At 44.4% G+C, this 21,617-nt stretch overlaps 1 protein-coding gene and 1 pseudogene across 1 annotated transcript in view; both read right to left on the bottom strand.

Annotated features, from left to right (window-relative positions):
- Nucleotides 1-21,617, bottom strand: part of CAND1 (cullin associated and neddylation dissociated 1) — a 2,253,229-nt gene that overhangs the window by 424,012 nt on the left and 1,807,600 nt on the right. The window lies entirely within an intron of this gene.
- On the bottom strand, nucleotides 20,870-21,059 carry LOC122816012 (annotated as a pseudogene).

The following is a 21,617-nucleotide window of genomic DNA, read 5'->3' on the forward strand; positions in this document are numbered from 1 at the left end:
TGTTCTGCGGGCCACGTGCCCTGAATACATTTGCCTGCCATGTGTGCTCCCCAGGTGTAATCCGATGCATCTGTTGTCAGTGTTTTCCTGGCTGTGGGTTGTGTAAAAGGCTGTCTCTTGTTGAGGTGACAAGCTTGAGCCCACCATTGAAACTCCTGTTGAAGGCACTGTATTAGTGGTATAACTGTTTCCAAACTTTGACAGTGTTGAGACCATACATTCTTTAGGTACCATTGTCGTTTCCTCATATGCAGTCTGGCATATGGAATTAGTAGTATGCAGGATGCCATGTAACCAAAGGCCTGCAGAATTTTTCTTGCAGGGAGTTGGGTCTTTGTTGCCATCAATTGAAAGTATTGAGTCAGTTGTCCTTGCTTGTCTGGCATGACATAAGCCATCTGGGCAGTTGTGTTCAAGCTGGCACCCAGGAATATAATCTCTTGTGATGGCACTAGTTTTGATTTCTTTTCGTTTACTGTGTACCCCAAGCAACTTAATAACTTTTTTACAAATGCCAGACGCTTTAGAAGAATGTCCTTGCTCTCTGCTTGAATCAGGCAGTCATCCAGGTACGGATAAATGTGAATTCCTTTCTGTCTGCAAAATGCAATTACTGGTGCCAGGCACTTTGTGAAGACCCTGGGTGCAGTAGATAAGCCAAAGGGCAGTGCAGAGAACTGGTAGTGCATTGGATCAGCTATGAATCTGAGGTATCTTCTGCAGTTTTGTCTGACAGGGACATGCAGGTATGCCTCCTTGAGGTCCAAAGTCACGAGCCAAGCTTTCTTGCCCAGTATGAAAGAAGCTGCTGTAGTGTCAACTAAGTTTTTAGAGAAGAAAATTCCGGAATGGGCCTCCAGGCTTTGTCCTTTCTGGGTACCAGAAAGAGTCTTGAGTAAAATCCTTGTCCTTGCTCCTGTGATGGTACCTTTTGAAAAGCTCTCATATCCATGAGTGCTGTAATTTGTTTTTGAGCCTCTGCCCATTGATTTGGTGGCAGATTTGGCATTCCTTTTAACCGTGGCAGAGTGTGAACGTGGAACCTGTAACCTTGAAATACAATGTTGAGAACCCATTTATCTTTGGTGATCATTTGCCAATTGTGGTAGAAGAGTGCCAGTTTTCCTCCCAAGGGGGCTGCCAAGAGGGATTTGTTTGGCAGCTGTAGTGGGAAGTCATTGGAGCTGCTTTTTTTATGGTTGGGGCCTGTCTTCCCCTTTTTTCTGGCCTGATGCAACCCATTGTCGAGGCCTGTAAGGACCTTGTGTTTGACCTCTACCTCTTGGACGTCTGTATCTTCCCCTTTGAGGTCTGTCTGTAATTGGAAAGGACCAATTCTTAGCTGGCAAGTTTCTGCTAAATCTAGGAGGTTGAACCTGTAAGAAATCCTTCACTGTTTGCATAGATTTTGCCTTATCCTCCATTTTCTTTAATACCTCTTCTGCCTTAACTCCAAATAACACATCCTGCTGCAAAGGTGCATCCAATAATTTTGCTTTAACATGATCTGGTAACGTATGTTCTTTTAACCAAGCATGTCTTCTAATGACAGAGCCTGTAACTGCTGCTCTGCAGGAGGCCTCTAGAGAATCAAAACCACATTGCAAAGTATGCTTTCCCACTTGTTCAGCTGCATGCAATAAATCCTGCATTTCTTTAAAATTAGGAGGATCTGATTCTGGAAGCATTTTTTGTTTTAACGGAGACAGTAAAAATTGCTGATATTTTAGCATGTGAAACTGGCAATTTAAGGCTCTCATTGCTAAAGTTGCAGACGTATATACTTTCTTTCCCCATCTGTCTAATGTGCTGGAATCTCTGTCAGAGGGGACTGGATTCTTTGCTGATGAGGCCTTAACTCCTTTGGGTCCCTGAGAAATAGTTTCAGGGTCAGCTACAGGGTTTTATACAGAAATTTATGCGAGTCAGGGACTCTGTAGTATCCGTCAGGTTTAACAGGGGCTGGAGGTAAGGAATCAGGATTTAAGCTGGATTCAGTATACACATCATCCACACTAACACTGGCGGAATAGCAAGGGGTCTGTGTTGAGGTAATAAAAGGAAGTCTCTAAGCCTTTTCTTGGATTCTGAGTAATCCTGGCCTTCCCAGTGGAAATGCTCCCTCATGGTATTGTAGGGTTTCCCCAAAGGAGTAGTCCTCAGGCGGTGAGGCTGATGGAATTGATTCCTCAGCATCAGAATCCTCATAAGGGGGTAAAGAGTATCCTAGGTCTGAGGATGAATCAGAAGAGATGGACACCTAGTCGGATAAGTCATAGTCTGCATCCTGTCTAGGCCTTTTATCAGGAGGGGGATGGTACCCCCTGATCAGAGTGATTAGGTCTTCGGCCATTTTGAGCATTTGTTTCTTCGGCTTGGAGGCCTGTCCTGGAGAATGCTGTATTTGTTTCTTTGATTTTAAAGGAGGCTTAGACTTTGCTGATGGTTTAATGCTTAACTGAGTAGGTCTGAAGACACACACTGAAGCTGTGGGTTGCTCAGCTACTCCGGATCCCTCTGAAAGGTTAGTCTCGGTAGGCTGAATAACTTGTGCGTCCAAAGGCCCAGCCATCTCCACGTAGGAGTCAGAGGCGGCCTGTGGTTCTACAGAAGCGGTCATCAGGGGCTGCGAAGGCGCCTCGCTGAAAACCAGAGAACCAGCGACTGGCCTAGAAGAGGCTTCGTCGTCAGCTTTGGGCCTCAAATGCCTATCCTTGTCTTTGCGCTTTTTGTGTATTCCGGTCGTCGGAAGTTCCGACGGCATGGTATAACTGAATTTTCCACCAAAATAATGTCGGGCAAAATCAAACAGACGTTTAATAGTTCACTTGTTAAACCTAGCACAAAACCGACAACCAGTGACATCGTGGTCTGAACCTAGGCATGGGATACAATAGGAATGGAAATCCTTATAAGGTATTTGCTTCCCACAAGAAATACAGTTATTAACTTTTACTGACATCGGTCTGAGGCAAGAAAGTTTCCCCAATGGGGTACTTAGCTTTGTAGGAGACTTCGGTTCTGAATTTGGAATGAAAATCTCAGGAGACGGCCGACCGGCACTTGCAAACTGCTTTTGCTTCGGGCAGCGCATGGCAAGAAAGACTGAAGAAAATGGCGTCAGCTGCATCTTGTATACCCCTGTCGCACTGACGTCAGAGAGGAGGCGACAGCAGCCGATGCCAGACCAAGACTTTGGAACTCAGGCCGACTGGGGAACCGCCTGACAGCAGGATAACCCAAGTGTAATGACTGCAGCAGTGTAACACGATGAACATATGGAAACCTGATCTGAAGATTCATAATCAGTGTCTTGCCTAGGCCTCTTAGCGGGGGGGGGGGGGCTTGGGAACCCCTGATCAAGATAATTAAGTCCTCAGCCATTTTAATAATCTTTTTTTTAGGCATAGGGGCCTGAGCACGTGGCTCATGCGTCAGTTTTTTAGACTTAGATGTTTTTGATCTTGTTTTTGAAGCTGGCGTCGGTTTTATATAAAAATGTTGAGGCCTGAAAACACCCTCAGAAGCCGGTGCCTGCTCAGCAGCTCTGGACCCATCCAAGGGAGGGTCATCCGCGGGTTCAATACTCTGAGAATCTCGCGGCCTACCGGACTCTGCATGGGTCTTGGTAGAGGCCTGTGACTCAAAAGTAGCGGGCATCAGGGGCTGCAAAAGCTCCTCACAGAGTACCAGCGAACCGGCGACTGGCTTAGAAGAAGCTTTGTCGTCGGTTTTGGACCTCGACGGTCTGTCTCTCTTTTTCTTTGCGTTTTTTGTAAACTCCGGTAGTCGGATAGCTAACCAACGACATTTCAGGGTAATTAAATCTGTATCCAAAATATTTAAAAGCAAAAATATACAGACGCTTAATAGTGCGTTGGTTAAATCTAGCACAAAACCGACAGCAAGGCACGTTATGATCTGGGCCTAGGCAAGGAATACAGTACAAATGAAAATCCTTATGAGGTATTTGCTTCACACAAGTAATGCAATTATTAACTTTTGCTGAAATGTTTCCCCAACGGGGTACTTAGCTTTAGTTGAAGACTTTGGTTCTGAAACTCAAATGCGAAAATTTCAGGAGTTGGCTGACCGGCACTTGCGAACTGCTTCTGCTTCGGGCACCGCGCGGCAAGAAAGACTGAATAAAATGGCGTCGGCTGCATGTTTTATACCCCTGACGACCTGACGTCATGGAAGAGGAGACAGCAACCGACACAGGACCCAAGACTTTGTTATTCAGGCCGACTAAGGGCTACCTGCCAGCAGATTACCCAAATGTAATGACTGCAACAGTGAAACACGAAGAACATCTGTGGCTCAAGCAGAAGGACAGGGGTGTCTTTAAAATCGCTCATTCTTTCAGGAATTTACTGTGAAAAGAGAAAGGTTGGGCATTGGTGGGTGGGAAGTTGAGGAAGAATGAAAATGGACAACACAGATGGAATGTTATAAGTACATAACATTTTTTACCTGATGTTGTAAAGTTTCATTTTATCCTCAACTGTTAGGACAGAGTCCCCAGCTACCTAAAATCCCAGGTGAAGTCTAAGGAAGGATATTCCTGAACAAAGTTGAGACAAAGGCTGCTCTTCCCCTCGAGAACAGATCCAGTTTGTAATGAGTGATAAAGTATGAGGATTGACCCAAGTTACAGCCGCACATACATTGTCCATGGGAGCTTTAGAAAGAAACACTGAAATAGTTGCCATGGACCTAGTTGAATGGGCTCAAAGGTTTTGGTAAGTGGATAAATGGCATGCAATCCATCAGCCATCTGGCTAAGGTTAGCTTTGCAACTGGTTTTCTCAAATCAGCATCTGCACAGGACACAAATAATTCAGGTGTCTTTCCAATTTATTTTGTTCTGTGCAAGTAAAAACAATTGTCTGAACATCTAATAAATGCAACTACAGTCAACCTTTATTTGTAAATTTAGGGAAGAAAACTAGCAATTAATGGTCTGATTGCTACTGGATTCTGACACTACCTTAGGAAGGAAAGAAGCACTGGTACGTAACATGACTCTATGAAACATCAAGTAGGGAGATTTAGGTGACAATGCTTGAAGTTCTGAAATTCTTCTAGTAGAAGTAATGGCCACTAGAAAGACAATTTTTCAGGTCAGGAACTGAAGATTGCATTTAGCTGCTGGTTCAAAGGGGGAATGAATTTAAGGCCTGCAGTATCAAATTCAAATTCCATGGTGGAGTAGGGTCTTTATATGGGGGTCTCAACAGGAATGTGCCTCTCAAAAAAGCTTTACAAAGTTTAGACGAAGTCACAGAAGAATTCTCAAATCCAATATGAAAATTAGAGACTGGTGCTGACTGAACTTTAATCATTGAGGAGTTAGCTGCCTCATTAAAAATTGCTGCCAAAAATTAAAGTACACTTTGTAAGACAAGAAAGGGTCAATATGTTTTTGTTGTGCCCAGTAAAAAAGAAGTTATGTCTTACCATAGCGTCCCATCTGTGTTCATCTTCTTTCATTCATCACTGATGGGTTCAGTTCCGAGCCCTGGGAACAGTTTCAGCCTTTTTACCAAACTCGCGTCTGCCAAAAAACTCTCGAGCTAAGTCTCTACCCAGAATGTCTTTCTCCCTGTTACCACAGATCGAGTTTGCTAGAGAAAAACAAATAAAGCCGAGGCCACTTCTGCGCAAATACCCTAGGGGACCACTTAGACCCAAAGCACCCCCAGGAGCCTTTGGAGGGGGAAGGATGGTGGGAAGTGATGAATGAAAGATGAACAACACAGATGGAACGTTATGGTAAGATATAACCTCTATCTGATGCTGTTGATCTGCTTTCCATTCATCACTTATGGGACAGAATTCCAAGCTACCTTGAGGTCCATGGGTGGCCCTTATGGAAGAACATTCCAGAGTTCCATTGAGCCAAAGGCAGCTCTCCCTCTGGATACCAAATCCAACTTGCAATGATTGATAAAGGTATGAGGTTTAGCCCAAGTAGCTGCTGTGCAGATGTCATCCATGGAAGCCCTGTAATGGAAAGCTACAGATGTTGCCATAGATCTAGTAGAGTGAGCTTTAACTTTTAGCATAGTTTTTTTTTTTTACTAAGGGAATATATGAAACATATTGTAGTCCCTTAGCCATTTTGATAATGTAACCTTGGAAACGGTTTCTCCCATTCTGGGTCCAGAAAAAGAGATGAAAAGCTGTTCCGATTTGTGGATAAGTTTGGTCCTTGTCTAGGCAAAATCTCAGCTGTCTACGTACGTCTAGAGAGTAAAGGCAGTACTCTCCTCTACTGGCAAAATTCAGAAAGAACACTGGTAGATCAATGGTCTGGTTTATGGAGAATTCAGAAAACGTTGGGGAAGGAAGGATGGATTTGTCTGAAGTGATACTCTGTCCTTATGAAAGGCCAGATAGGGCCTCTTGATACACAATGCCTGCAGCTCCGAGACCCTTCTCGCAGATGTGATGGCTAACAAGAACAAGTATTTCCAAGACAAAAACTTTAGGTCACGCTTAGCAGCAGGTTCAAAAGGTTTTTGAGTCAAAGACTGAAGGACTAGATTAAGGTTCCACAGGCTGTCTGACAGGATGCCTGATATGAGAGGTCCCCTTGAGGAAGGCCTTGCATAAGCGTAAAGAGATGAGGGGTGCCATCTATACCATTATGGAAATTGCCACTAGATGTACTCGTACGGTAGATGCAGAGGCTCCATTATCAAAAAACTTAACCAAGTATTGAAGCACTGCAGTTACTGAACACGAATACGGGTCTAGCATGTTATCGTTGGACCAGATGGAGAACCTTTTCCATTTATCCTGATATTGTCTTCTGGTGGATGGTTTATAAGAGGCCAGAATGATGTCTCGAACAGGCGAGGAGAGAGTAGCTTGCCTGGCGACTAGTGGAAGTGGAGAAACCAAGCTGTCAGCTTGAGACTGGACAGATTTGGATGACTCAACCCTTGGGGGTGAGTAATCAGATCTGGGAGAGGGTCCAAAATCTATGGCAGGTATACTAGGTGAGACCGAAGGAAGGGGAACCAAACTTGTCAAGGCCAGAAAAGAGCTTTCTTTACAAATTGTGAAATCGGGGATGGGAGGATAAGCTCAAAGAAGTCTAGTGGGCCAATCGTGGATTACAGTGTCCCTCCGGGGAAGTAGGGCAAAATAGCTGCTCTACTTGTTCGATGGGGAGGCGAAAAGATAGCAGCAAGGCTGGCCCCAGTGGCTGAAGATTTCTGATGCCACCTCAGGGTTGAGACACCACTCGTGAGGCATGAGGATGCATCTGCTCAGTTTGTCCGCAATCATGCTGGAGCTCCCCAGGATATGCATTGCTATCAGAAAGCAGTTGGAATTTTATCGCCCACTGCCAAATTCTTATGGCTTCTTGACACAGGGGGTAGGACTTGGTTCCTCCTTGCTTGTTGATATACCAGACCACTGACTGAATCGTAACTGTCCTGGAAGTGAGAGCTGAATGGAAGGCCTGCAATGCTAACAGCACACCTCTCAGTTCCAGAACACTGATATGCAGGTGGGCCTCTGAGGTGGACCATGTGCCTTGGGCAGTCTTTCCTGGAAATGACCCCTCACCCACCCTATCAGAGAAGCATCCGTGGTCACAATGGCTGAGGGGACTGAAATGGGCGACTCCAAACTTCTACGTCTGGCCTCATCCACCAAAGGAGGTACTGTTGGCAGGAGTTGGTTATTCGAATCTGGTAACCGAGGGGGTAATAGTTTGGGAACCATTGACAAAGGAGGAGCCATTGCAGGATCCGCATATGTAGCTTTGCTAGAGGCACTATTGGGATTGAAGCTGCCATAGAGCCTAGGACCTGAAGAACTTCCCTTGCTGAGACTTTTGTTTGAGAGAGTATCACTCTGAGCTGAAGCCTCAGTCGATGGAGTCTGTAAATTGGGAGTGATACCAGACAGGACTGAGTATTGAACACTGCTCCAATGACCTCTATTTGTTGTGTAGGAGTAAGGTTTGATTTCTTCCAATGTATCGTTATTCCCAATAATTTTGCCAGAGAGAGAGTATAATGCAGTGTTGTTACCAGAAGATGCTCAGTGGAGGTGGTGAGGAGCCTGTCGTTCAGATATGGAAACACCCGGAATCCTTTTAGTCTCAAGTGAGCTGTGACCACTGCCATGCATTTTGTGAACACTCGGGGGGGGGGGGTTGCAGAGAGACCGAACGACAGGGCACGAAATTGATAATCATTGGCCCCTAGCCAGAAGCGAAGCAGACTCCTGAAGCATTTGTCCATCTTGATGTGGAAATGCGCATCCCGGAGATCTACTGAGCACATTCTATCGCCTTCTCTTAAAAAGGGAAGAATGGACTGAACCGTGGCAATCCAGAATTTGTTTGGTTGACAGACTTGTTTAAGCTGCTGAGATCCACAATGTCTTTTTTGGCACCAAAAAAAAAATCTCTAGTAAAAACTGGATCCGTGCTGGTCTGGTGGGACTGGTTGGACGACTTTTTTTTGAGATAGCTTTATAATCTTTGAAGCTGCTGCTTCCCTTTGACTGGATGGAATGTCGGGAACTTTTCTTAGAAGATTTGGCTTACAAGAAAGGGGAATGGTGTAACCTCTGGTGATGATGCTCTGCACCCAACGATCGGTGGTGATAGATTGCCAGGCAGCATAGTGCAGGGAGAGAAACGACCAGTGACTGCTTCCAGAGGTAAGCAATTGGGCTGTTCCCTCAGGAGCACTGGTAAGGCTGTCCAGAGAAGGAATCCCTGGAGCCTTGGTTACGAGGACCACCTCTGCCTGTATAGGGGCATCTTCCGGAATTGTAATCCCCTCTGCCCCTGGGGGTATTATCACCACATGCAGCACGGAAAGGCCCCTGAGATTTTTTGTGCCACATTTTTTTACTCCACTGATTCCTGAAGGTGTTACTTGAGGGTTGGAAAACCGTAGGCCTACGGCAGACAGGGTCTTTCCATCTTGCTCGCATCTGGCTAGCGTGTCCTTCACTTTGGAGCCAAAAAGGTACAAAGCTTCGATAGGAGCAATCAGAAAGGAAGACTTGAAGGGATCCTCAAGGTCACAAATGCGCATCCAGGCACGCCGCCTCATAATGCCCGAACCCGCTGCTCTAGCCGCCCCTTCAGTCGCTTGTGACAGCAACCACATGGACGAGTTGGATATTGATTCCAGGGTTGCAAGCTGCAAGGCCACTTTGTCCCTGACCTCATCAGACAACTGTCTTGTGAGCGTCCCAGAGAGTTCAGAAATCAAGTCCCTCTGGACCCTTGTAAAATGTGCCAAATAATTCAATAACAGTACAGCAAAGGTCCCTGATACAAAAACACACTTCCCAAGTCTGTCCACTGCCCGGGACTCCTTGTTGGACGGGTGGACAGTAAGACTTTCCTCAGCCAAGTCCTTTTTCGTGGCCGCAGCAACCACCATAGCATCAATTGGTAACCCTTTGGACCAATGCGGACTCTCCTCGGGAGGGGAAAGAATTTTGTCTGGTCTCCGAGGGATTGCCTCAGTAGAATCAGGATTCTTCCAAGCGTGCTACACGAAGAGCTGGATGAGTTCATCGGCAGGTGGGGTCATGCAAAAGGTAGAAAGTCGGGTGTGAAAAGCCTGCGGGAACACTGACTCCTCAGACGAAGAGTTGGAGGGCTTCCAGTTACCTCTCTGCTTTAACATTTCCAGGATGTCTCCAAAGGAGACATCATCAGGAGGTGACTGGGGGGATCCTTCACCATCATTGTAGTCTGTGTCTTCAGTCAAGTACTCCTTGGGTGAGTTCATGTGCTTCCTCTTGCACGTCTTCTTTCAAGGGGGCTCCTCAGTGGGGGTCTCTGAAGAGGACGCAGAAGAGCGGGTACCCTGAACAGGGGTGTCCTGCGGCTTCTCTGCCCGGTGTCCTGGAGGGGTGGGTCTGTGACAGCTGTAGCTCAGGGGGTGAAAAATGGGGTTCCGACATCAAAGGAGTGCTGCCAGAAGCAAGAGCCCTCTCCATCGCGTGGAAGGCATGTCCGCCCAAAGGATGGGACCCCAAAACCGAGAAAGACAACCTCGGGACTGGGGTCACACCCCGCTCTGACAAACCCGCCCCCATGGGTGGAGCCTCAAGCAGGACTGGTGCAGACATGGCTATCGGTGCTGTGGATGGAACAGAAGAGAAAGACTGCTCCATACCCTGGGCCGAAGTGCCCATCCCCTAATCCTCAAATTGAGGAAGGACCAGTTCAGTGGGAACCGAAGACCAAAGGGACAAACTCAGAGCTGGAGTGAGATGCACCGTAGGTGCCGAGGTGATGGGTTCCAAGAAGGATGTTGGAGCAAAAGGCTTCAGAACAGAGATGGTCGAAGGAGTGTAAAATCAAGTCAGTGGATAAGTCAACCCAAGTCCTGCAGGTGGATGGGTCTTGGAAAGTGTGGGGATTCCCCAGGCTAACAGCTGGTCCACAAGACTTACCACGTCAGGTTCCTGGTGGATCTAGTGGATACTCTGGACAAGGAGTCAGGACGTTCAATGAAGGGGCTATATGCTTGGCCCAGAAATGGATCTATGGATGGGGATTATCGGGTCCATGGTGCAAGGTCTGCCGGCACCAAAGTCTCTAATTTCGAGACCGGAGGGGTCAAACCCAGTGAAGTTGGTTCAACATTCAGTGCCGAAGTGGCACTCGGACGAAGCAGCCGGTTCCAAAATGGTAACTAATTAAGTAGTTGAAGGTGTGCCCTGAGCCAAAGTGGCCACAGGTGCCAAAGTCGAAACAGGTGTAGTAAGGTCTATGATTGGTGTCGGAGGCAGGACCGGTGCCGAAAATGGCGCCGGTTTCGAGATGCTCGGAGCAGAGGAAGATGGAGCAGCGGTGGCAGATTTATGCTCCGAAGATAACTTTGGGACATTTGATTTCACAGGCTTGTTCTGATCACCCGATGGTGAAAGAACAGAGTGGGATCTTTTTTTGTCCTTAGTAGGAGGGGTTGAGACCTCCACCGCAGAAATGACCCTGAGAAGAGAGACTTGAGTAACCCTTTCAAGATCAGTTTATTTTTGTGCTCATTAAGAGTGCGTTGACAAACTCTGAAAAATGTCACACGGAGGCTGCACCAAAAGGTGGGGCACTCCCAAACAGTATACAGTCATCATGAGAATCAATATTAGGTATCTGACATCTTGATAGAAAGACACCACAGGTCAGCCATAAAATCGAACTAGAACAAAGTCAAACACTGCTCAAATAAGTCACAAATATAGCAATATACCGATATGTAGAGAAAAAAAAAGGAAATACCTTACTAAAAAGCCAAAGTTAATCGGTTAAACAGGAAATACAATACCAACTATGGTATTGAAGAAATACCATAAGGGTAAGGGAGGAAAGGCCATACCAACAATGGTACTTGAAAGTTTACCAACGGTAACAACGGGTTTGGTAGAGGGGAAAAAAACAAGGTTAGACAGAGGAAAAGACAATGGAAATACTAATCGCTTAATAAAATATGAAGATATCAAAACTTTTCCTCACAAATATCAAATAAAGTTCCACTTAGCTGAGAGTTCAGCTGAAACGTGGCTTTACGGCTACGCGGCAAACGAGATCTGAGGTAACAGGGAGAAGGGTATTCTGGGTAGAGACTTAGCTCGAGAGTTTTTTTGGCTGGCACGAGCTTGGTAAAAAGGCTGACTCTGTTCACAGGGCTTGGAACCGAACCCATCAGTGATGAATGGAAAGAAGATTAACATCAGATCAAAGCTTTTCCATTTACTTGTGTAAAATTTTCTTGTAGGTTTATGGTGAGTTAAAAGTATGTCTGGCTATTAATGGAATTGCAGAAACCATGCTGTTAGCTTGAGGTTTGAGATAACTAGATGAAGCTTGCCTGTTGGGTGAGACAGGAGGTCTGGAAATGGATCCAGAATCCAAGGTGGGTAAAGTAGATGAGGGCAAAGGAATGAGAAGCAAATCTTCCAAGGCCAGCAAGGTACAATGAGGATGACTTTGGAATTACAGGAGTTAGTGGGTAAGCATAGGGAGATGGGGGCCAATCGTGCAGTAGAGTCAGGGCATAGAAGCTGCCACATTTGTTGTTTAGGGGAGAGGCAAAAAGACTGCAGCAAGGCTGGCCCCACTGATGGAAAATCATTTCTGTCACTTTTATGTTGAGACCACTCATGAGGTAGTAGAATAAGCCTGCTCAATTTATCTACCATCATGTTGGACTTCTCCAGAATGTGCATTGCCATCAGAAAGTGGTTGGAAGTGATCTGCCATTGCCACACACTGAGGGCTTCTCGACACAAGGGGCAAGACCTGGTTCCCCTTTGTTTGTTGATGTACCAGACTACTGACATGTTGTCTGTCTGAACTGCAAGTGTCGCAAAAGGGAGACAGTCTCCGAAGGCCTGCAACACTAAGAGCACCGCTCTCATTTCCAGGACACTGATATGCGTATTGGCCTCTTCGGGATGGTCTTTCCCAGAAATGCCTCCCAACCAAATCTGGGCAATGTCTGTGATTACTACAGCCTTGGGCTAAGGGAAAATGAAAGGATGCCTTGTAGAACCTGATCTGACTGAATCCACCACTAAAAGTATCTCATGCATGCTTGAGTGATTTTTATTTGGGCTGATGTGTGTTGATAAAGAATCAACCACGGAGTTGCCAACATTCACTGAAGAATTCTCAAATGAAATCTTGCTAGAGGAACTAAAATAATGGCCTCTGACACTGACCCCCCCATGTTTGCAGAATTAACTGAGCTAAAGTTTTGGTACTGCAAATTATTTTCCTGACCTGGAATCTGACACACTGCACTCCTGAGAGAGGAAGAGAAGCATTCACTGACGATGTGTTGAACACTGCTCCTACGAATGCCAAGTTTTGTGATGGCTGTAACAGATTTGTAATTTATGGTTATCTCAGATGAGAAGTCAGAATTACCTGATCTCTTGCTCTTATTAGCAGATGCTTGGTCGGGGTGGGGGTGGGGGTGGGGTGGGGGTAATGAGCCAGTTGTCTAGATATGGAAACACTCAGAATCCCTGCAGTCTCAAGTGAGCTGCTACCACAGCCATACATCTGTTGAACACCATGGGGGCTGTGGTAAGGCCAAATGGCAGTGCTCTGAAATGGTAGTGACTGGCTCCCAGCAGGAAACGTAAACAGCTTCTGGATTGTTTGTTCATTTGTATGGGCTAGACCTTCAGGATGTGTATTATAAAGTAAATTCAGTCGTCCTTGCCTAAAAAAGACAGAATGGACTGAACCCTGGCCATCCAGACATTTGTGCAATGAACTGCTTTGTTCAAGTCATCAAGATCCAAAATTGGTCTTCTGTCCCTTGTTTTCTTTGGTACTAAAAAGAATCCTGTGTAATTTCCAGATTCTCTCTGGTCTGTTGGGAACTCTCGGACAACTTTTTTCTAGCAGCTTTTATATTTCTAGTGCAGCTGCTTTCCTTCGACTGGGTGAATCATCAGGAATTTTGCATACAGATGGAGGTGGAAGGAAAAAGGGAAACAACCTGTGGAAATAATCCTCTGCATCCAAGTATCTCTTGTTATAACTACCTAGGCTCTCTGGTGCAGATAGTCTACCCCCAATTGCCTCCAGAGGGGGACAATCAGGCCTTTCAGTAGTTCTGCTAGGGTCTTATCAGAGAAAGAATCTCTGGACCCTTGGTTCGCCAGGCTTCCACTGTTGCGTGGGCATTGTCGGGCATTTGACTTCCACCTCTGCCCCTAAGAGGACTATCTCCATGCATGTCCTGGAAAAGACCCTATGATTTCTTGAACATATTTTCTGTCCACCTCACAGATTCCTAGAAAAAGGACCTTTGAGAGGTTGAAAAATGTTCGCCTAGTGTAGAGAGGGTCTTCCCATCTTTTTCACACCTGGAAAGGGTCTCTCTCACTTTTGGGCCTAACAACAAACTGCCACCAAAGGGTGCACTGATGAATGAGGACTTGAAAAGCTCCACAAAATCACATAAGCGCATCTAGGCATGCTTCCTAATGGAAATGCCTGAACCCGCTGCCCTTGAGGCACCTTCGGTTGCATGCGAGATAAGCCTCATTTATAAATCAGAAATGGATTGCAGGGTAGTCATCTGAGAGGCCACAGAAGATTGAGCCTTGGCAGAAATGGTCCCGGAAAGAAGGGATTTTGAAAGTTACTTGATCAATTCCCTTTGGAGTCTGTTAAAATGTAAAAAATAATTTAGTGAGTGAGACAAAGGTCGCTGAAGCATACACATGCTTCCCAAATTTGTCCATCACCCTAGACTCCCTGGTAAGGGGATGAACAGAGGTACTCTGCTCAGCAAAGTTCCTTCCTGGTGGCTGCCGTCATGACCACAGCATCCACGGGCTCTCCCTTACTCCAGAATTCTTTCCCAATAGGTAGGACCAGAATCATATCTGGTCTCTTAGGGACTGGCTCAACTTAATCAGGTTCCTTCCATGCCCAACTATCAATAAGCTCATTGACTGGTAGAGTAACCCAGGAGGTAGATGGGCCAGGTCCAAAGACTTCCAGACATACTGATTCATCTGGTGAAGAGTTGCTGGAGGACCAACCACCTCTTTGCTGGAGGATCTCAAAAATGTATCCAAATGAGACATCTTCCAGAGGTGATCACGGGTACCCTTCTTCATCGAAATCAGTATCCTCAGGTAACTGACTCTTGTAAAGAGTCTAAGTGCCTCCTCTTGCACTTCCTCATCTTAGGGACTTCCTTGGGGGGGATGTTCCAGTAAAGTGTCTGAAGAGAACACCCTGCTGGGTAGTCTGTAGACTTTGGGCTGGCTGCTTCTGTGGTGTAGAATGACATGGCTCTAAGGGTAGAAACATCTGGGAACAAGGTGGGAGATCTGATGGGGTTGGATCTGTTCATCCTCTTGGAGCAGAAAAACATTCTCTTCGCTACCTCGAAGGCAGACCGCTCTGGGGAGAAGGAAGACAAAAAAGACAAAGCTTGTTTATTTAGAGCTTCCTTGTGCCTTGCTTGGACACCCGTGGCTACAAGACTTGGATTGCTTCTAAAATCACCTGGCCTAAAAAGGAGATATAAATATATTTTTTGTGCTTGCTCTGTTTCAGTGATATTTAACACTTCTGTGTTGCATTTATTTACTTGGTTAAATTTATCACTGTTTTTCAAACTGCACTTGTTAAAGAAACTCCATCTGTTAGTTAATGTACTGTTCTTAGGTTACTTTAAAAATATTGTGACATTTGCTCACCTCCTCTAATAGTGCAAAAGCTGGTGAGTCTGCCAAAATATTTCTAAGTTTTGCAAAGTTTTTGCCTGTTGTGAACATTTTTCAGGGTTAGTGAACTTATTTCCAATGACTATTGACATTCCAGGAATTCTTACTTGTAAAACATTTGTTCTACTGCATCTCAAAGAATAGGCTAGATTCAGATATGCTGAACCTAGACTGTTTGGCATTTACGGAGCACTAAAACCACCCATCCTACATTAGGAAAGGCTCTCTTGCATCCTTCTGGCAGACATGTGCAGCCCAAGACCAATACAAGATGGAGATTGCTGGAAAGGGCTCAGTTTTTGGGCTCTCCCATTGGAGAGTTGGAGTTTAAACTGTTTAATTCCATTTGTATTTAAGCACCATGTTTGTACATAGCTGTGCACCTCACAGTGGGGTTTGGGGCTGCCATGTAGAGATGCAAGTTTTTAGAAATAAATCATCCCTTGATTACTGCTAGAGGAACCCTCCTAAGCTTCCCTGCTTAATGTAGTTGCGCACTGCTGCCCAGACAGCAACTCAGCTGTGTATTTTGAGGCGTCGACTCGGGTCTCTACTCCTTAATCTCCCCATAGATTAACAGACTTAAGTCCTATAGCAGTACCTGGTCCATCTTTTTCACCCCTCCTACTAATTACACCAGACATAATGGACAGATCAGTTTCCCACCGTTTCTCCAGCCAGCCTGATTGACACAGACATCCCGAGGCAATGTAACAAAACTGCCCCATATTTACTGACAACCTATTACTCCTAAAACATAGAAATACAATATGTGAGAGATGTATCTATACTATGAATCTGGAATCAATGCTCTCTCTCACATAACAAAGCACTTATTAAACAGGTTGTCTGCACACACGCACACTTCACCTCTCCCACAAACCAAATGCACAGCACAAACCCACACACTCAGAGGTACTTGCTAGACGTTTACCAAAAGAGCAGAGACCTCATAAGTGCAAACCTTCTGCACACAATACATTTCCTATGGAATCCACTAAACATAAAAACAAATGTATCAGTGTCTCACCCAATAAGCCCCTAAGGCAACACACCTCTAATACAAATGTCTTGGTCATAGGCGTCTCCACAGTGAGACACATAGATGGCTCCCTCACAAGGCTGGATAAAAAGAAGGTCACGGTCAGGTGCCAGGATCTGCCAGATTATGCACGCACTCTAGTCTCTCAACAAGCACTGTTATGACATGGTCATAGTCCATGTTGGAGTGAATGACTTGAGACTTACCTCACTGGATTATATGCAGACAGAAAGTACTGAGCTTTAAGACCATGTCCCAGGCAGGTATGCCCCTAGCCTTAGGCAGCATTCTACCTTCACCCACGATGATGCCTCAGTACAAACAAAAAATGATTAAATTCAACAATTGGCTTAGCTTCTGGTGTCAATCCAGGGGGATCCAGTATTTGTCAGCCTGGGATGATATGGTCGACAGACTATGCTGCTTTGCCAGACATGGTCTTCACTTGTCACCTTTTGGATTTCAGTTACTGGCAAAGGTACTTGCCTCTCCCATAGTGCCTTCTTTAGGCAATGTCATAAGAACAAAATTCCAGATGTAAAAATATCGTAGAGAGACAATTTAAAGGTTATGCTGCTTAATGTTAGTGGTCTAAATCAGAAACTGCACTCACTGGAAGCACTTTGGAAGATGTCGATGTCTGTGCAGTAACTGATGTATGGCTCAAGGCCACAAACAGTACCCTGGCCATGCAAGGCTACAATGTCTTCCACACGTTCAGACCACAAAATGAACGTAAAAGAAACAAAGGAGGAGGGTGTATCCATCTTCATTAAAGACAAATACATGAAGACTGGTTAAACAGTACAACTCACTAGAGTTACTCCAAGTCCAAACAACTGTAGGAAACCCCCCCCCTTCCACTTCATTATTAGCTACAGGGACCCCCACTATGAGCCATGAAACCCGCATTGCCTACCTGGCCCTGAGTCACGCACAATACAGCCAAACACCCTGGTCTTCGGTGAGTAACTCTCTCCATAGAATGGGAGATATATATATATATATACATACATAAAAGCAAAAACGAGCTCTCCCTAGGGTTCTTGCACTTAACACAAGTGCTCTAGAACAGATAGTCAGCACCCCTAAAAGGGGCTCTAATGTCCCTGACCTAGTACTCACCAACATGGGGGATTGCTGCAGAACCCCATGTGTGGGACCCTCCCTGGTAAAGTCAAATCATAAATCAGTCTTATTCCAAGTAATGACCGTAACTGATGACCCCCCCCCCCCGAAGCAAAACGTTTTAAAAATTTCTCCAAAGCAAACTATTGCCTCCTAAGTGATGGTATAAATACTTTCAAAAACCCTGCCACCACTGCCAGCAATGACTCCTATACTGAGGTGTTCACAAACTCCTGTATAAACACCTATACAAATGTATAGGATTAGCTGTACCTGAACAGATCAAAACAAGGTCCTCATGAAAAAACAAGCCACCCTAGTGGACATCTAGCATAAATGGGTTATACAACAAGAGAAATAAACTGCTGTCTAAGAATAAGAGGAAACGGTCTCAGCAAACCACCACCCTCCACAGCTTGAATAAGTAAATTAGACATCTTGTAAAGTCCTCTAAAGCTAATTATGAAATTAAATTAGTATCCCTAGCTAAGGATAATCACAAGGCATTCTATAGCTATGTCCGAATCTTAAAAAGGAAGTCCCAGCTCTGTGTTGAATTAGTATTGGACAGTACCACTTGCTAGCAGACAGGTTTGGTGAAAACTTTACTCCCCCTGTCCTCACCAACCACAGCCCAAAGCATACCTGCCACCAGTACTCTACCCAATATCACCACAGAGCAGGTCATAACAGCAATCTCCAAGGCCAAAAACACAGCCTCAAAGGGACCGGATAACATCCCAGGCTGCTTACTAAATGGTGTAAACCAGAAGTTAATGGAACCACTGTGCACTCTCTAACCACAGTCTATGCACTGGCTTTGTCACAAAAGAGTGGAAAACAGCAACAGTAATCTCCTTGCACCAAAGGGGGTCCCTCAACTGACCCTGGGAACTACAGGCCCATAAACCTAACCACACTCATCTGTAAGGCCATGGAGAAAATCATCATGAATCGCATCAACAAGGATATAGGAGATCTTTAAACTCTTGACTCAACCCAGTTTGGCTTTGTCAAGGGTAGATCAATCCTATTAATCCTGGTGGACTTCTCTGAGTGTGTTACCAAAGTCCTAGATGAAGGAAAAACAGAACATGCTGTATATCTCGAGTTGGTCAAGGCCTTTGACACAATCCCCCAACTCAGACATCATTGAGAAACTCACGCAGCTGGAGATTAAACCAGATGTCATTAGATGGGTAAGCCAAATGGCTCACCAACAGAATTTATACAAAGTTGAAGACTCCACCTCTACCAGCAGACCTGTTACCAGTGGTGTGCCACAAAGTTCTTTCTGGGACCCCTACTGTTTGGCATCTACTTCTCAGAAATTCAGGTGAAAATAGATGGCCTGTGGCTTACCAAGTTTGCTGATGACTGTAATCTAGGTGCTATTATAGAAGTACCCAAAGATGTCAACATTCTACAAAATGGGCTCACACAGATAACAGACTTAAACTCAACATAAAAAAATGCATCATCATCCCCTTCAGCAAAGTCGTCTCTGCAAACTAAGTTCAAACCTAGTGGTGAGAGATTTGGGAAAGCATGTGTACAGCAACTTTAACTTTGACTACCAGGTGTCCACAGTGGTTAGGACGGCCTTCTAAGTTGCACATCACCTAAGTAAAGGAATAGCACCTAAAGCTGAGGTTACAACTCCCCTGTACTCAGCCCTCATCAGACCAATAATAGAACACAATGCTCTCTTCTGTATGTACCTTACCAGACACACCTGCAGCGGCTGGAGAGACCTCAGACATTTCTTGCAAAGAAAATTCAGGGCCTATAACACATGACTTACATGGACAAACTGAAGGCCCTGTCACTGTACTCTGTCTTATATAGACTACTTAGAAGTGACTTGTGCCGCCCTGCAGAGCAGTCTCAAACCCTGCCTTAATGGAAATGCTGCACATCCACAAATCAAACGGGACAACAAGCACTTGCTCTAGGGACCTTAACCTTGCCTGTGACATTAAAAGAACATGCTGGAGAGACAGATAAATCTTCCAGAGGTTGCCACTCCACTGGAGCAAATTCCCAATTCACATAAAACAGAGCTCCTCAATGACCTTATTTAAGCGTAACTTGGGCAACTGGATGGGAAAATGCAAATTTACCATGTGGGGGTCACCTAAATCCCTCATGGACATGGACAGCCATGGCTGACCTTAGATTCGCATTGCAAACATAGACGATATATCTTGGTCTATAAGGGAACATGGGTTTAACATGGCTAGGCTTGTAAAGGCCCTATGGCCAATAGCCTACTAACCTCCTATGATCTACAACTGCTCCAAGAAGGCAGACCATTGCCTCCTCCTGCCCAAAGAGCAATTTCCTGACCTAGAAGAAACATCAAGATATATAGAATCCCAGAAAAAGAGGAAGGTGATAATATGATACAATTTTTAAATAACTGGTTACCTAAAGTTCTAAACCTGCCTGAAGCTCTCTCTTTTGGTACTGAGGGAGAGCTCACAGATCTGTTTCGACGTTTTCACTGAAAAACAACCCTCCTGCTTCCAAGTCAATTGTTAAATTCTTCTCCAGGCAAGATAAAGATCTGGTGCAGAAGTCTGCTTGGGCAAACTATTCAATAAAAATAAAAGAAAATACTGTCAGGTTTGATAATGATTATACTTCTTCTGTTATGAGCAAAAGGAAAGCATGTGTCCCATTCATAAAAAGTTTAAAGAAACTGAACTTTAAATCTCAGTCCTTCCAGCCAGAATTAAGATTTTTCTACCTGATGACCAAAAAACTTCACACACTTGAAGAGGACTTGGAGTTCTAAAATGATGAAATTATTACACAAAACTGAAGATATGGACCAGTCTCTTACTAGTTTAAAGAGAAAGACAACAAGAAATGCTTGAACATCTAAAGATAAAAACAGTAAATTCTAAGTGATGGTATGGTCAAGTTTGTTGTTCTATACAAATGGTTTTCCCTTATGTATATAATTTTGTCATGTTTAAAAGTTCAAGTATAAATAAGGTAAAGCCTTTTTTCTTCTATTAAAATACTAATTTTCTGTTACTAGCAAATTTGTTATCCAAGTGTTTTTTATTTTTCTAACACAGAGGGTAAAGTTTTAAAAATAATAGTGAGATATGTTATAGTAGATATCTGGTTTACCTCTATTCATTAATGCATTTTCTTATTTTTAATTTAAGTGCCTTTTAAATATGAATGTTATACATCTTAAAACAAATTAATAGAAAGTCTGTTGATTAATAGAATGTGAAGTTTTAGATAGCTTGTGCTATATGCAACAGCTACATTTAATTGTTCCTTTAAATGTCATATTTTAACTAATAGCGATGAGGTATTTTATTGACATGTCTTCTACTGGGTTTAAGTTGGGGAACCTGGCAATGCTTTTGTTCTATCAATTAGATACAAAAGGAGACAAACTACATTTATTACAATAACTAAGCTTATTTACTTCAAAAACGGCATAACAGCTCTAACTTAATTTGTGACTTGTCATGCGTGATCGTGAGCAGTTTTTAAACAACTTATTTAATTACCTTTTTCTGCTCAGAACATGATGTTTTCAATTAGCAATAATCATGCCTTGGATAAACCACATTGGCTATGATACTGCCACTGCGTGTACGATAAATTTAAATGTTGGAGATGTTATAAAGCTCTAAATGCAAATTGGAGAGACAATGTTCGTAGAATGTAAAATTGTAATACCATTTTGGTTAGAATTTAAGAACTTCACTAAAGCATTGTGGTCGGACAACTGTGACAACAATTTCTGGTACTTTTCTGTTAATGGGGCAACAGGCGTCACCAAACACAGGTACACAGTGTGAAAGTCGAGCATGAAGGGATTAAAGAAGACCTAGTGTACTCTTAACAGATAACCTAGCAATCCAGCAATTCCTTCTTTCTTAATGTATTTGAATTACTTGCATGGTAGAGCCATTTACTAGTGTCTGAATTCAGTCGTGGATGCCGTTTATAACTGATCCTGTGACATTTAAACGGGAATGTTGAAGCTGCAGAAACATACCAATTATCAGTGTTTGCCCCAACCGGTGATGCTGTGTGAGTTGTGTCCTTTTTCATGTGCCCCTGAGGATACTTACTCTTTTGGGGCCTAGATGAATAGAACTGCTTTGTGTGTTAGTGTTCGTAGTTGAATGAGCTGCGGAAAGGTTTGGAGTGG

Source organism: Protopterus annectens, chromosome 11.part0, assembly GCF_019279795.1.
Source record: "Protopterus annectens isolate FY-2018-M chromosome 11.part0, PAN1.0, whole genome shotgun sequence".
In the NCBI taxonomy this organism is placed as follows: Eukaryota; Metazoa; Chordata; order Ceratodontiformes; family Protopteridae; genus Protopterus; species Protopterus annectens.